The sequence below is a fragment of the Elephantulus edwardii genome, unplaced genomic scaffold (genome assembly GCF_000299155.1).
Source record: "Elephantulus edwardii isolate Elephantulus edwardi_28Jun2011 unplaced genomic scaffold, EleEdw1.0 scaffold00095, whole genome shotgun sequence".
Taxonomy (NCBI): domain Eukaryota; kingdom Metazoa; phylum Chordata; class Mammalia; order Macroscelidea; family Macroscelididae; genus Elephantulus; species Elephantulus edwardii.
In genome coordinates this window covers 1,093,607-1,104,445 of record NW_006399845.1, presented here as the reverse complement: position 1 = coordinate 1,104,445, position 10,839 = coordinate 1,093,607, and positions in this window count along the sequence as shown.

The window sequence follows — 10,839 nt, the reverse complement described above, 5'->3', positions numbered from 1 at the left end:
CAGTGAAAATTTACAGAGACTTTGGATTTCCATTCATTCATCGTCACACTTTTCTCCTATCCCAACCCTCCCCCCTAGTACACTACCCTCTTGGAAAAGTAAAAGAAAAATTCTTTCATTGTTTTACAAACCCTTCCCCAGGTCCACTCCACTATGCAGCCTTCACTCTGGACTCCTGTCATGACAAAAATACCTAATCATATATCCCTTTTAAGCAGTTTTCTCCCTCATCTATTTCAATGCAGTATACATGATTGAACCCATCTTTCTCAGTCTCCTCCCAACCCCGAGGTCAGTCCTGTTTTACAACAGTGGTACCATGCAGTATTTATCCTTTTGTGACTGAGATACTGCACTCAGCATAATGTCCTCCAGGGTCACCCATTTTGAATAATATTGTATGAGTTCCTTGTTTTTCAATGCAGCGTAGCATTCCATTATGTGAATATACCACAGCTTCTCTATCCATTCGTTTGTTGATGGGCACTTGGGTTGTTTCCAACTCCTTGCTATTGTGAACAAAGCCACGATAAACATGGGTGTGCATATATCTGCTTGGGTGACAGTTATTGTCTCTTTGGGGTATATTCCCAGTAGTGGGTCAAATGGTATTTCTATTTGCAACTTTTTGAGAAAGCACCATACCGCCTTTCACAGTGGTTGCAACCATTTTACACTTCCACGAACAGTGAATAAGGTTTCCAGTTTCTGCACAACCTCGCCAGCATTTGTTGCTTGCTGTTCTGTTAAATTTTGCTATTCTGACTGGGGTGAGGTGATATCTCATAGTTGTTTTGATTTGCATCTCTCTTAGAGCTGGGGATTTTAAACATTTCTTCATGCATGTGTTTGTTAGCCATCTGAATGTCTTCTATGGTGAAGTGTCTGTTCATATCCTGTGCCCATTTTTCTATTGGATTATCTACCTTTATCTTGTTGTGGTGCTCAAGTATTTTATAAATTCTAGGTATAACCATCCTCATTTCTAAGGAGTACTCTGGCTACATTTTGGAAGTCCACAGCATGTTTACTATTTCCCACCAACACCACAGTTCAGGTACGTTTATTCCATCTCCCCTTTTTTTACCATTCAACTTTGACACACATTAAGGCAGCTGAAAAGACCATAGGTTTAGTAGGCACATGTTAGTCATCAAAGTAACATCTAGACCTTCTGTCCACCAGAACCTGCATCTATTTCCTATCTGAGGCTTTGTTTGTAAACATAAGGCCTCAATGTCTCCCTCTTGAAAATACACACACAATTTGTGCTGTGAACAGGCCCTAGTGCCCAGCACTGTGAGATAATCACTGAGAATAGCATCAGAAAAGTATGAGATATGGCACCCAATAAAGATAGTCCCACAACCAAAGTTAGGAAATAAGATTAACAGTGTGAAATAATGACTGCTTCCTGCAGACTCATAGAATAGTCATTCTAAAATAAGCTCTACTCCTCAGGAGATCAGCCCATTAAGGAAAGGGGTCTTGGGTTGAAAGAATTGGTTGTAAGAATTGGTTTGGTATAAAAACAGTGCATTGGATGTAGGAGTAGTGGTGTCCAGCCTCAACTAACTTCACAAAGGAAAGAATCCACATCAACAGCACTAATGGAACAAAGAAAAGTCCTATGAGGTTAGGCATGCCCCATATTCATTACTCCTTCCAATAATTCTAACACTAACTCCCTACCACAGCACACGTTATTTCTTCTCAATTCAATTCAACTCACTGTCATTCAGTAGGAACTGACTCAGAGCTGACCCACCAGCCGGTTTTTTCAGAGGCTGTAAATCTCATAGGAGAAATTGCTCATCTTTCACCCACAAAGCAGGTAGTGGATCCGAACCACCAACCTTTGCATTGATAGTGCAACTCCCTTTCTGCTAGGCCACCAGGTTACTGCTGCTAGATTCAACAATTCAAGTGCAATATTCAGGCAGAACTCACAGACAGTATTCATTATTATGGATTTCATTATGGAAGTTACAGGTTACAAACTAGATACAGGAACACTCAGAACACATCCTCTTCTTAGCTGGCTTGTAGGCTGGCCTCTCCTTGACTCTTGGCTGCATAGTCTTGGCCTCTTCTCTGCTTGCACAAGTGTTACTCAACTGCTTTATCTCTGCCAGTTTTGTGTCATCCCTATTTGTTAAGTGAACCTAGGCCCAAAGAGCTTTAGCTTTAGCTCTAAGGCTAAACTAACAGATCTAACTCCCTAGCAAGTTACTAGGCACTCACTCCACTAGCAAGTACATACTCACTTTCTCACATTGTGAGTTAGGGGCCCGCAACTGTTTCACACTGTTGCCTGATTCTCTTCTATCTCTGCTGCTGCTGCTGCTGCTGCTGCTGCTGCTGCTACCACTACCTCTGCTGTCATCCAGGCAGCCATCGGAGCTGCCATGTCATCTTGTGTCTTCTCTGTCTCACGTCTCAGGGAAATCCTCACACCCAAAGGATGTACTGCACTTTCTAGTTTGTCTTTCTTGATGGCAATGAGGTTCCCACTCTCTGTCACTGTGCCTGCTCGTTTTAAGGCTGATGGGATAGCAAAACTGACTGGTCACCACCTTAGCATTCTGCATAACTTATTTGAGCACGTGACGGAGCACTCACTAGTGGCCTAGGTTACAGAGGGTTGAGCTGATAATCCCAAAGTTGTACCTCTTTGGTGGCTAAAATCCACCAACAGAAGAAAAATGGACAATCTCTTCTCATGTGATTTACAGCTGGAGGAGGATTAGGTCTGTGTTAGTCCCAACTTGACAGCAATGAGTGAGTGGGCAACCCAGCCATGTGATGAAAGTAACAATGGCATTGAAAACATAGGAAAGGTGTGATTGGAGAAGTGGCATGGTAGAGGTATAGATTTTCTCTTATTTTTTGCTAGTGGAATTATCACATATTTGCCCAAATTGATCTCCCCTGTACATCTAAAATTATTTCATTGGCGAAACCTTCTTTCACCCACCCTAATCACCGTGGCTTTAGGTTGAGTCCACATCCCTTCTATTTTGAAAGTTGCAGCTTTATCTTAATGAGGTCTCCAGCCAGCCACAATTTTCTCCTCTACATAAGTGCCAAAACAATGTTCCTGCAAAACAAGTCTGCAGGTGTCAATCTCCTACTTAAAAACATTTTCTTGTAGTTTAGGGCATAAAATGTTGAGTCCTATCTCCTCCATAAAACCCTATGGAGAAGATGTGTTCTGTAACAAATAGTCTCCATGAATTCACATCAGCTGGACAGCAGTCGCTTTGGTTTTTGGTTTAAGTCTTCCATGAGACAGGTGGAGTTCCTCAGCTTTATTCTGTGTTTCAGACACACCAATAGCCAAGCTCACTCACATCTCAAAACCACAATTTTTATTATTGCTGCTTCCTGATTGTAGTATCAGACTTCTGCTCCTCCAAGTAACACCTCAAATAACGTTGCTTCTGGAAATCCTTCCCATCAGTCTCAGGGAGAATTTCATGGAACTTTGGCCCTAAACTACTGTCACACAAGTGCTTCTTGGGTTTTTTTTTGTGGGGCTTTTTTGTTGTTTTGTTTTTTCCATTACTATTTTTCAAATGCATCACTCCACTCCATTAAACAGTGAAAATGTTAGAACTGTCTTGATCATATCTCTATTCCCAGTGTTTATCACAGTGTCTGAGACATGTTGTTGTTGTTGTTAGGTGCCGATGAGTCAAGGACAACTCATGGCGATACTATGAACAAAATATCTGAACCCTGTTCTGTCCTGTGCCATCCTCACACTTTCAGGCACACAAGAGCCCATTCCAGAAGTTACCATGTCAATACACCTGGTTGAGGGTCTTCCTTTCCTTTGTCAATCCCCTACTCTTCCCAGCATCATGTCCTTCTCCAAGAAATAGCCCTTCCTAGAAACATGTCCAAAGTATGTGAGGCAAAGCCTCGTCATTCTTGCCTCAAAAGAGCACTCTGGCCGCATCCTCTCCAAGACATATCTGTTCATTTTCTTGGCTGTCCAAGGGATGTTCAGCACTCTTCTCCAATACCACAGCTCAAAAGCATCAGTTCTTTTTCTGTCATCCTTCTTCATTGTCCAGCTCTCAGATGCATATCTAGTAAACGGAAAGACTATGACCTGAATCAGATGCACCTTAGTCCTCAAACTGACATCACTACTTCCCAATAATTTGGAAAGGTCCCAACTGCAGATTGTCTCAGTACAACGTGTCTCTTTATATCCTACTGCTTCTACCAAGGGTGTTAATTGTGGATCCAAGCAAGATGAAGCTGTTGACCGTTTCAATCTCCTCTACATCCGTCATGATGCTGCCTATTGGTTCATTGGCAAAATCTCCATTTTCCTGACATTGAGATGCAATCCATACCGAAGGCTGCATTCCTTGATCTTCTGCAACAAGTGCCTCAAGTCCTCCTTATTTCCAACAAGCGAGGTTGTGTCTTCTACATAATGCAGGTTATTGATGCTTCTCCCTCCAATCCTAATACCACACTCCTCCTCAAAGAGCCTAGCTTCTCATATAATTTGCTCAGCATACAGATTGAATAGATATGGAGAGAGAATCCAACACTGGCAAACTCCCTTCCCAATTCCAAACGATGCACTGCTCCTCTGTTCCATTCACACAACAGTCTCCTCATCCAGGTATAGGTTCTTCATGAGCACAGTCAAGTGCTCTAGGAAACCCGTTCTTCTCAACGTCAGTCACAACTTGTCATGATCCACAGAGTCAAACCCCTTTGCACAGTAAATAAAACACAAACAGACATTTTCTGGCATTCCTTACTTTCAGGATCCACCTGACATCAGCAGTGATATCCCTGGTGGCATGGCCTCTTCTAAATCCTGCTTGAACTTCTGGCAGTTCCTTATCTATGCACTGTTCCAGCCGTCTTTTTATATTGGGAAGTGAATAACTTCCAGGTGAGATAAATAAGACTTTTGAAATAGGAACTGAACATATTTTGTGGTAGCAAGTAGTGAAGAGGTAGGGTCAGAAGTTTTTTAGGAAAATATCTTCATTTATACTATGAAGGTTTTAGTTATAAAATTCTTATGTGATTGTATAGGGATAGATGGAATGTAGGAAGAATGTAGGAAAAGATCACTTAAAAATAGTAATAACATCAGACGACACATTACTCTGGGGTCCCAAGGACACAAAGTTTTCTCACACTATGAGTCAAGAGCCTGAAGCTCTGTTGTCTGATGTGAACTAAGTGCCACAGATGGATTTTAGGAGGCTGATTCTTCAGCTTTTATGGCAGCCAGCTGGGGCCTGCAACTTCCCAGTTGCTTGCCACTGGCTGCAACAGCCTCATTCGTTTACTTTGTTCCACAGAACAAGAAGTATTATTTTCTGTGTGCTGTCACAAGAAAAGATTGGGAAGTCTTTTCTTGGAGAATGTTTTTTTTAATTCATGTCAAGAAATAAGTGATCAGAGATAGATCTGCCTGCATCTAAAAGACCAGCAAACTAAATTTCACATTTACTGGTCAAATAAGCATTTTTAATTTCCCAAGTAATAGGCACCACTAACAAGCATTGCTGTTGTTGGTTGTTCTAAAGTATATCCAATCTGAGGATATACGAGAGTGCACAGTAGAACAACCTATAAGGTTTTCAAGGCTGAGACCTTTCAGAAGCAGCTATGAGATTTTACTTCCAAGGAACCTCTGGGTAAATTCGAACGACCAACATTTACGCTAGTAGTCAAGTGTTTAACCATTTGTGCCACTCAAAGCTTTCTTTATTAACAAACATAATCTTTCTTACGGGTTGACTTAACCCAGATCCTAGGTATTAATGCATCGTGCGTAATCATACTTTTGTAACTTTGAAAATACTAAGTTAAAATTATGACTTACAAGTACCACTTTAAACTGAATGGGATCCTGACAATGGAAAGGAATCCTTTTATTATGTGAAAAAAGTAAAAGTCAGTGATGAGTTTCCCAAGTAACATTAACTCACTTTGAGATGTCTTTCTCCATGTGCACAGATAGATTTTCTTCTGATCAAAATTATGGGAAGTTTGAACCAGCAAGGCATATTTAATAACATTTAGATGTTAGTATTTTCAGAATGGTTACAGCTCATAGACTTCTAGTATGGGGATAAATTAATAAGCTGAAAGTAATTTTGGCTATATTATCTAAGGCCTTAAAAATATTCATATTCTTGAACTTCACTAAGAAAGAAATAAATGCACAAATTGCAAGTAAGAGTATCAAAATCTTAACATCAGTTGCCTATGGATAGGAGGAATGTTTTTGATAGGGTGCTTTCAGTGTGTCTGGGGTTTTTATTCATTCCCAGTTTTATTACCTTTTAATTGTCTATGCTGAGCTTATCATACTTTCATAAGTAAGTGGAAAATAACTGACAAAATTCTATTTCTTGCAACTCAATAATTTTACTTATTTCTTATGGAGATAGTTTTAAATGGAGGCAAAGATTTATGTAAAGATATTCTCCATAGAACACCTTCTCATCACTAGGCCACCAGAGTTCCTTGTAATACTCCATAATAGGGAGAAAAATTGAAAACCATTCAAATATGCAGCAATGTGAGTTCCACATTATTTTTTTTTTTTAGTTCCACATTATGAAATACTATGTACTCATTTTTGAGGTTTGCAAAGTTTGAAATAATATATAAAATGTTGATGATATAAATAAAGTTGGAAAGGTTACATAAAATGTTATGTTCTGTGATACAAAATTCACTATGCAAAAATATATAGGACAAGCTTAAAGTAACTACATTAAAGTGCCAACAGTAATTCTCTCTAAGAAGATGATTATCTTTTTGTTACTTTTTTACACTTCTGAATTGTCATTTGTTGTTGTTGTTGCTATGTGCTGTCGAGTTACTTGAGACTCATACCAACTTTGTGTACAATAGTCCTGAATCCTTCTCTACCCTGTGCCAATCTCATTGTCTCTGACACACCTACCCTCATTACCCTAGTCACTGAATCAATCCATCCCAACAAGGATCTTCCCCTCTTGCACTGTTCCTCCACCTTCCCAAGCATGTTGTTTCTCTCCAAGGACTGCTCCCTGCTTCATCATGTACAAAATATGTCTGACGAAGCCTCAGAAGCCTTGCCTCCAAGGAACAGCCTGATTTCAACCTCTCCAGGACCAACCTGTTCGTTCTTCTAGCAGTCCATAGTATATTCAATATTCTTCTCCAGCACCACAGCTCAAAGGCATTGATTCTCTATAATCCCTAGTCATTGTCCAGCTTTCTGATGCATAGCAAGTTATTGTAAACACTATGGCCTGGATCAGGTGCACCTTAGTCTCCAGACTGACATCGTTGCTCTTCAGTACTCTGGAAAGGTCCCTGACAGCAGACTTTCCCCAATGCAATTCGTCTTTTGATTTACTGGCTGCTGGTACCGAGTGTTAATTGTGGAGCTGAGCAAACTAAAGCTGTTAACAATCCCAATCTTTTCATCAACTGTCATAATGTTGCCAGTTGACCCAGTGGTGAGAATCTTTATTTTCCTGATGTTTTTATTTAATACCATGAAAAATGGACTTTTAAAAAAACCATGAATTGATATTTACAAATTTTGCATCTATGATCTGGTATCAAGATGTTGTTGTTATGTGCCGTCGAGTCGTTTGCGACTCATAGCAACCCTATGTACAAAAGCCCTAAACCCTGCTCTATCCTGTGCCAATCACACTGCCTCTGACACACCCATCCCAATTACCCCAGTCACTGAATCAATCCACCTCATAGAGGGTCTTCCCCTCCTGTGCTGTCCCTCCACCCTTCCAAGCATGATGTCCCTCTCCAAGGACCTGTCCCTCCTTATAACATGTCCAAAGTATGTCAGACGAAGCCCCAGACATGTATTAAAAAACAACGTACAATTCAACATGACTCTGAGAAGAATGGGAATCCCAGAGCATTTAATCGTGCGTGTGAAACCTATACTTGGACCAGGAGGCAGTCATCAGAACAGAGCAGGGTAACACTGCATGGTTCAAAATTGGAAAGGGTGTATGCCAGGGATGTGTCCTGTTTCCATACCTTTTCAACCTGTGTGCAGAGCAGATTATTCAAGAGGCTGGGCTCTATGAGGAGAAGTGTGGTGTCAGGATTGGTGGAAGATGTATTAACAATCTGCGTTATGCAGATGACACAATCCTGCTTGCTGAAACTGAGGAGGATCTCATGAACTTGCTGCAGAGGGTCAAGGACTGCAGCCTTCAGTATGGACTGAGGCTCAATGTCAAGAAGACAAAGATTCTTACCACTGGACCAATTGGTAGAATCAGGATGGATGGCGAAGCGATTGAAATTGTTCACAGCTTCAGTTTGGTCAGCTCCACAGTCAACACTGTTGGCAGCAGCAGTCAGGAAATCAAAAAATGTATTGCAATGGGAAAGCCTGCTGTTAGGGACCTCTCTAAAGTACTCAGGAGCAACGGTGTCTCTCTGGAGACTAAGGTGAGCCTGATACAGGCCATGGTCTTTGCAATCACTTGTTATGCATCAGCGAGCTGGACAATGACTAGGGAGGACAGAAGGAGAATTGATGCCTTTGAGCTGTGGTGCTGGAGAAGAGTATTGAATGTACCACGGACTGCTAAGAAAACAAACAGATTCATCAGGGAGAGGGTTAAACCAAGCTACTCCTTGGAGGCAAGGATTCTGGGGTTTCGTCTGACATACTTTGGACATGTTGCAAGGAGGAACAGGTTCTTGGAGAGGGACATCACATTTGGGAGGGTGGAGGGACGGCGCAAGAGGGGAAGACCCTCTATGAGGTGGATTGATTCAGTGACTGGGGTAATCGGGATGGGTGTGTCAGAGGCAGTTCGATTGGCACAGGATAGAGCAGGGTTTAGGGCTATTGAACGTAGGGTCACTATGACTCGACGGCACATAACAACAACACCAACAACAATTCAACAACAAAAAGACAACCCAATTTCAAAGAACTTAAAAAGACGCTTCTCCAATGAAGACAAGTAACACCCCCCCCAAAAAAAGAAGACAAGTAACACCCAGTAAGCATATAAAAAGATGATCAATGTCATTAGTTGTTACTGTGCATCATTCAGTCAGAACCTACATTAATCCCTAGAGAAATGCAAATCAAAACTGCATGAAGACACTACTTCACATCCACCCTCACATTCACTCATTCCCCACCATTGAGTGGATTCTGACCAAGCTGTATACACAAGGCTTTTTGGTTAGCGGCACAACAAATCACTACACTCCCTTCACAATTACTAGGGTGGCTATAAATAAGAACAGAAGGAAAACGACAAGGGTTGGTGAGATTGTGAAGGAATTGGAGGCATCACCTGCCACCTACTGCTGCTGGGAATATTAAAAAGTGCTTCCGCAAAGCGAGCTGGTGGGGAGGGGTGGGGAGGGAGAAAATTGCGGCAATGAATGAATGGAAATCCAAAACCTCTGTAAAATAAAAAAATAAAAATTACAAACTTAAAAAAAAAAAGTGCTTCCGCAGTGGATTGCAGTTTAGTGTCTCCTCAAGTGAAACAGACTTCTCATATAACCCAGTAGTTCCATTCTTAGATATTCACCCCATAGAACTGAAACAGGTGCTGAAACAAAAACTAGTATACAGAGTTCAGTAGCATTATTCATATCAGCCAGAAAAAAAGATGGAAACAATACAAATAAATGTTAATCGACTGATTAATCAATACACAAAATGTCGTATACAGATATAAGGCAGTACTGCTAAGTCTTAAAAAGCAAATGAAGTACAATGTTGGGATATGGTGACTCTCTAAAGCTTTATATTTTGATTACAGAGTTGTAAAGGAGCCTTCATGGCACTGTAGATTAAGCACTGGGCTGCTAATCAAAAATTAACAGTTTGAGTACAACAATGAATGAATGGAAACCCAAAATCTCTGTAAATGCTTATGAAAATTAATAAAATATAGAAAAAAAAATTAACAGTTTGAACCCATCAGATGTTCCATGGTAGAATGGTGAGGCAATCGGCTCCCATAAATACTCACACCGCTACACAAACCCATAGGCAGTTCCACTGTGTTAGTATGCAGGAAACTCTGGTGGCTTGGTGGTAAGCAATTCTGCTGCCAACTCAAAGGTACATGGTTCAAATCCACTAGCTGCTGCATGGGAGAAAGATGGACAATCTGCTTGCATAGGATTCACTGTCCTGGAAAACTCACTGGAGGACTCTAACTTGACAGTTCACAATAACAACATGCATTGGCTTTGACTCAGTAGGAGTGGATACAGGCACAAGGTTGGGAGCAGATAGAACCAGAGAATTATTAGTCATGTTCTGTATTTTCAGAGGCTGTTAATTACACAGGAGATTGCTCATCTTTCTCCCATGAAGAAGCTAGTGGCTTCGAACTGCCCGCCTTTGTGTTGCCAGCAAAACTCCCCATTCACTAGTCCCACAGAGCTCTCTTCCTTAGATACAATAATGGGATACAATTATTCAGGAAATGTCTTATTTTGTGGGAGATGCATATTTAAGTACTTAAGGTAAAGTTGTCATGATGTATTCAATTTATTATTAAAGGATTTAATCATATACATATGCATCTGTAAATATTTATATATATGTATATATCTGAAAAATTAAAAATATTACAAATTTTCAATTATTACTCACGATACTATTTTTCAGGGCTTTTTTAATTCTTTCCAACTTTTTGTATGTTAAAATTGTTTATAATCAAAATCATGACCAATGTTCTTATTAAAATATTCACAAGTACCTAGATTTACTTCTTTGCATTTTGATATAGGCTCTGGTGTATTCTAGATCTTCTTGTTGTTGTTGTT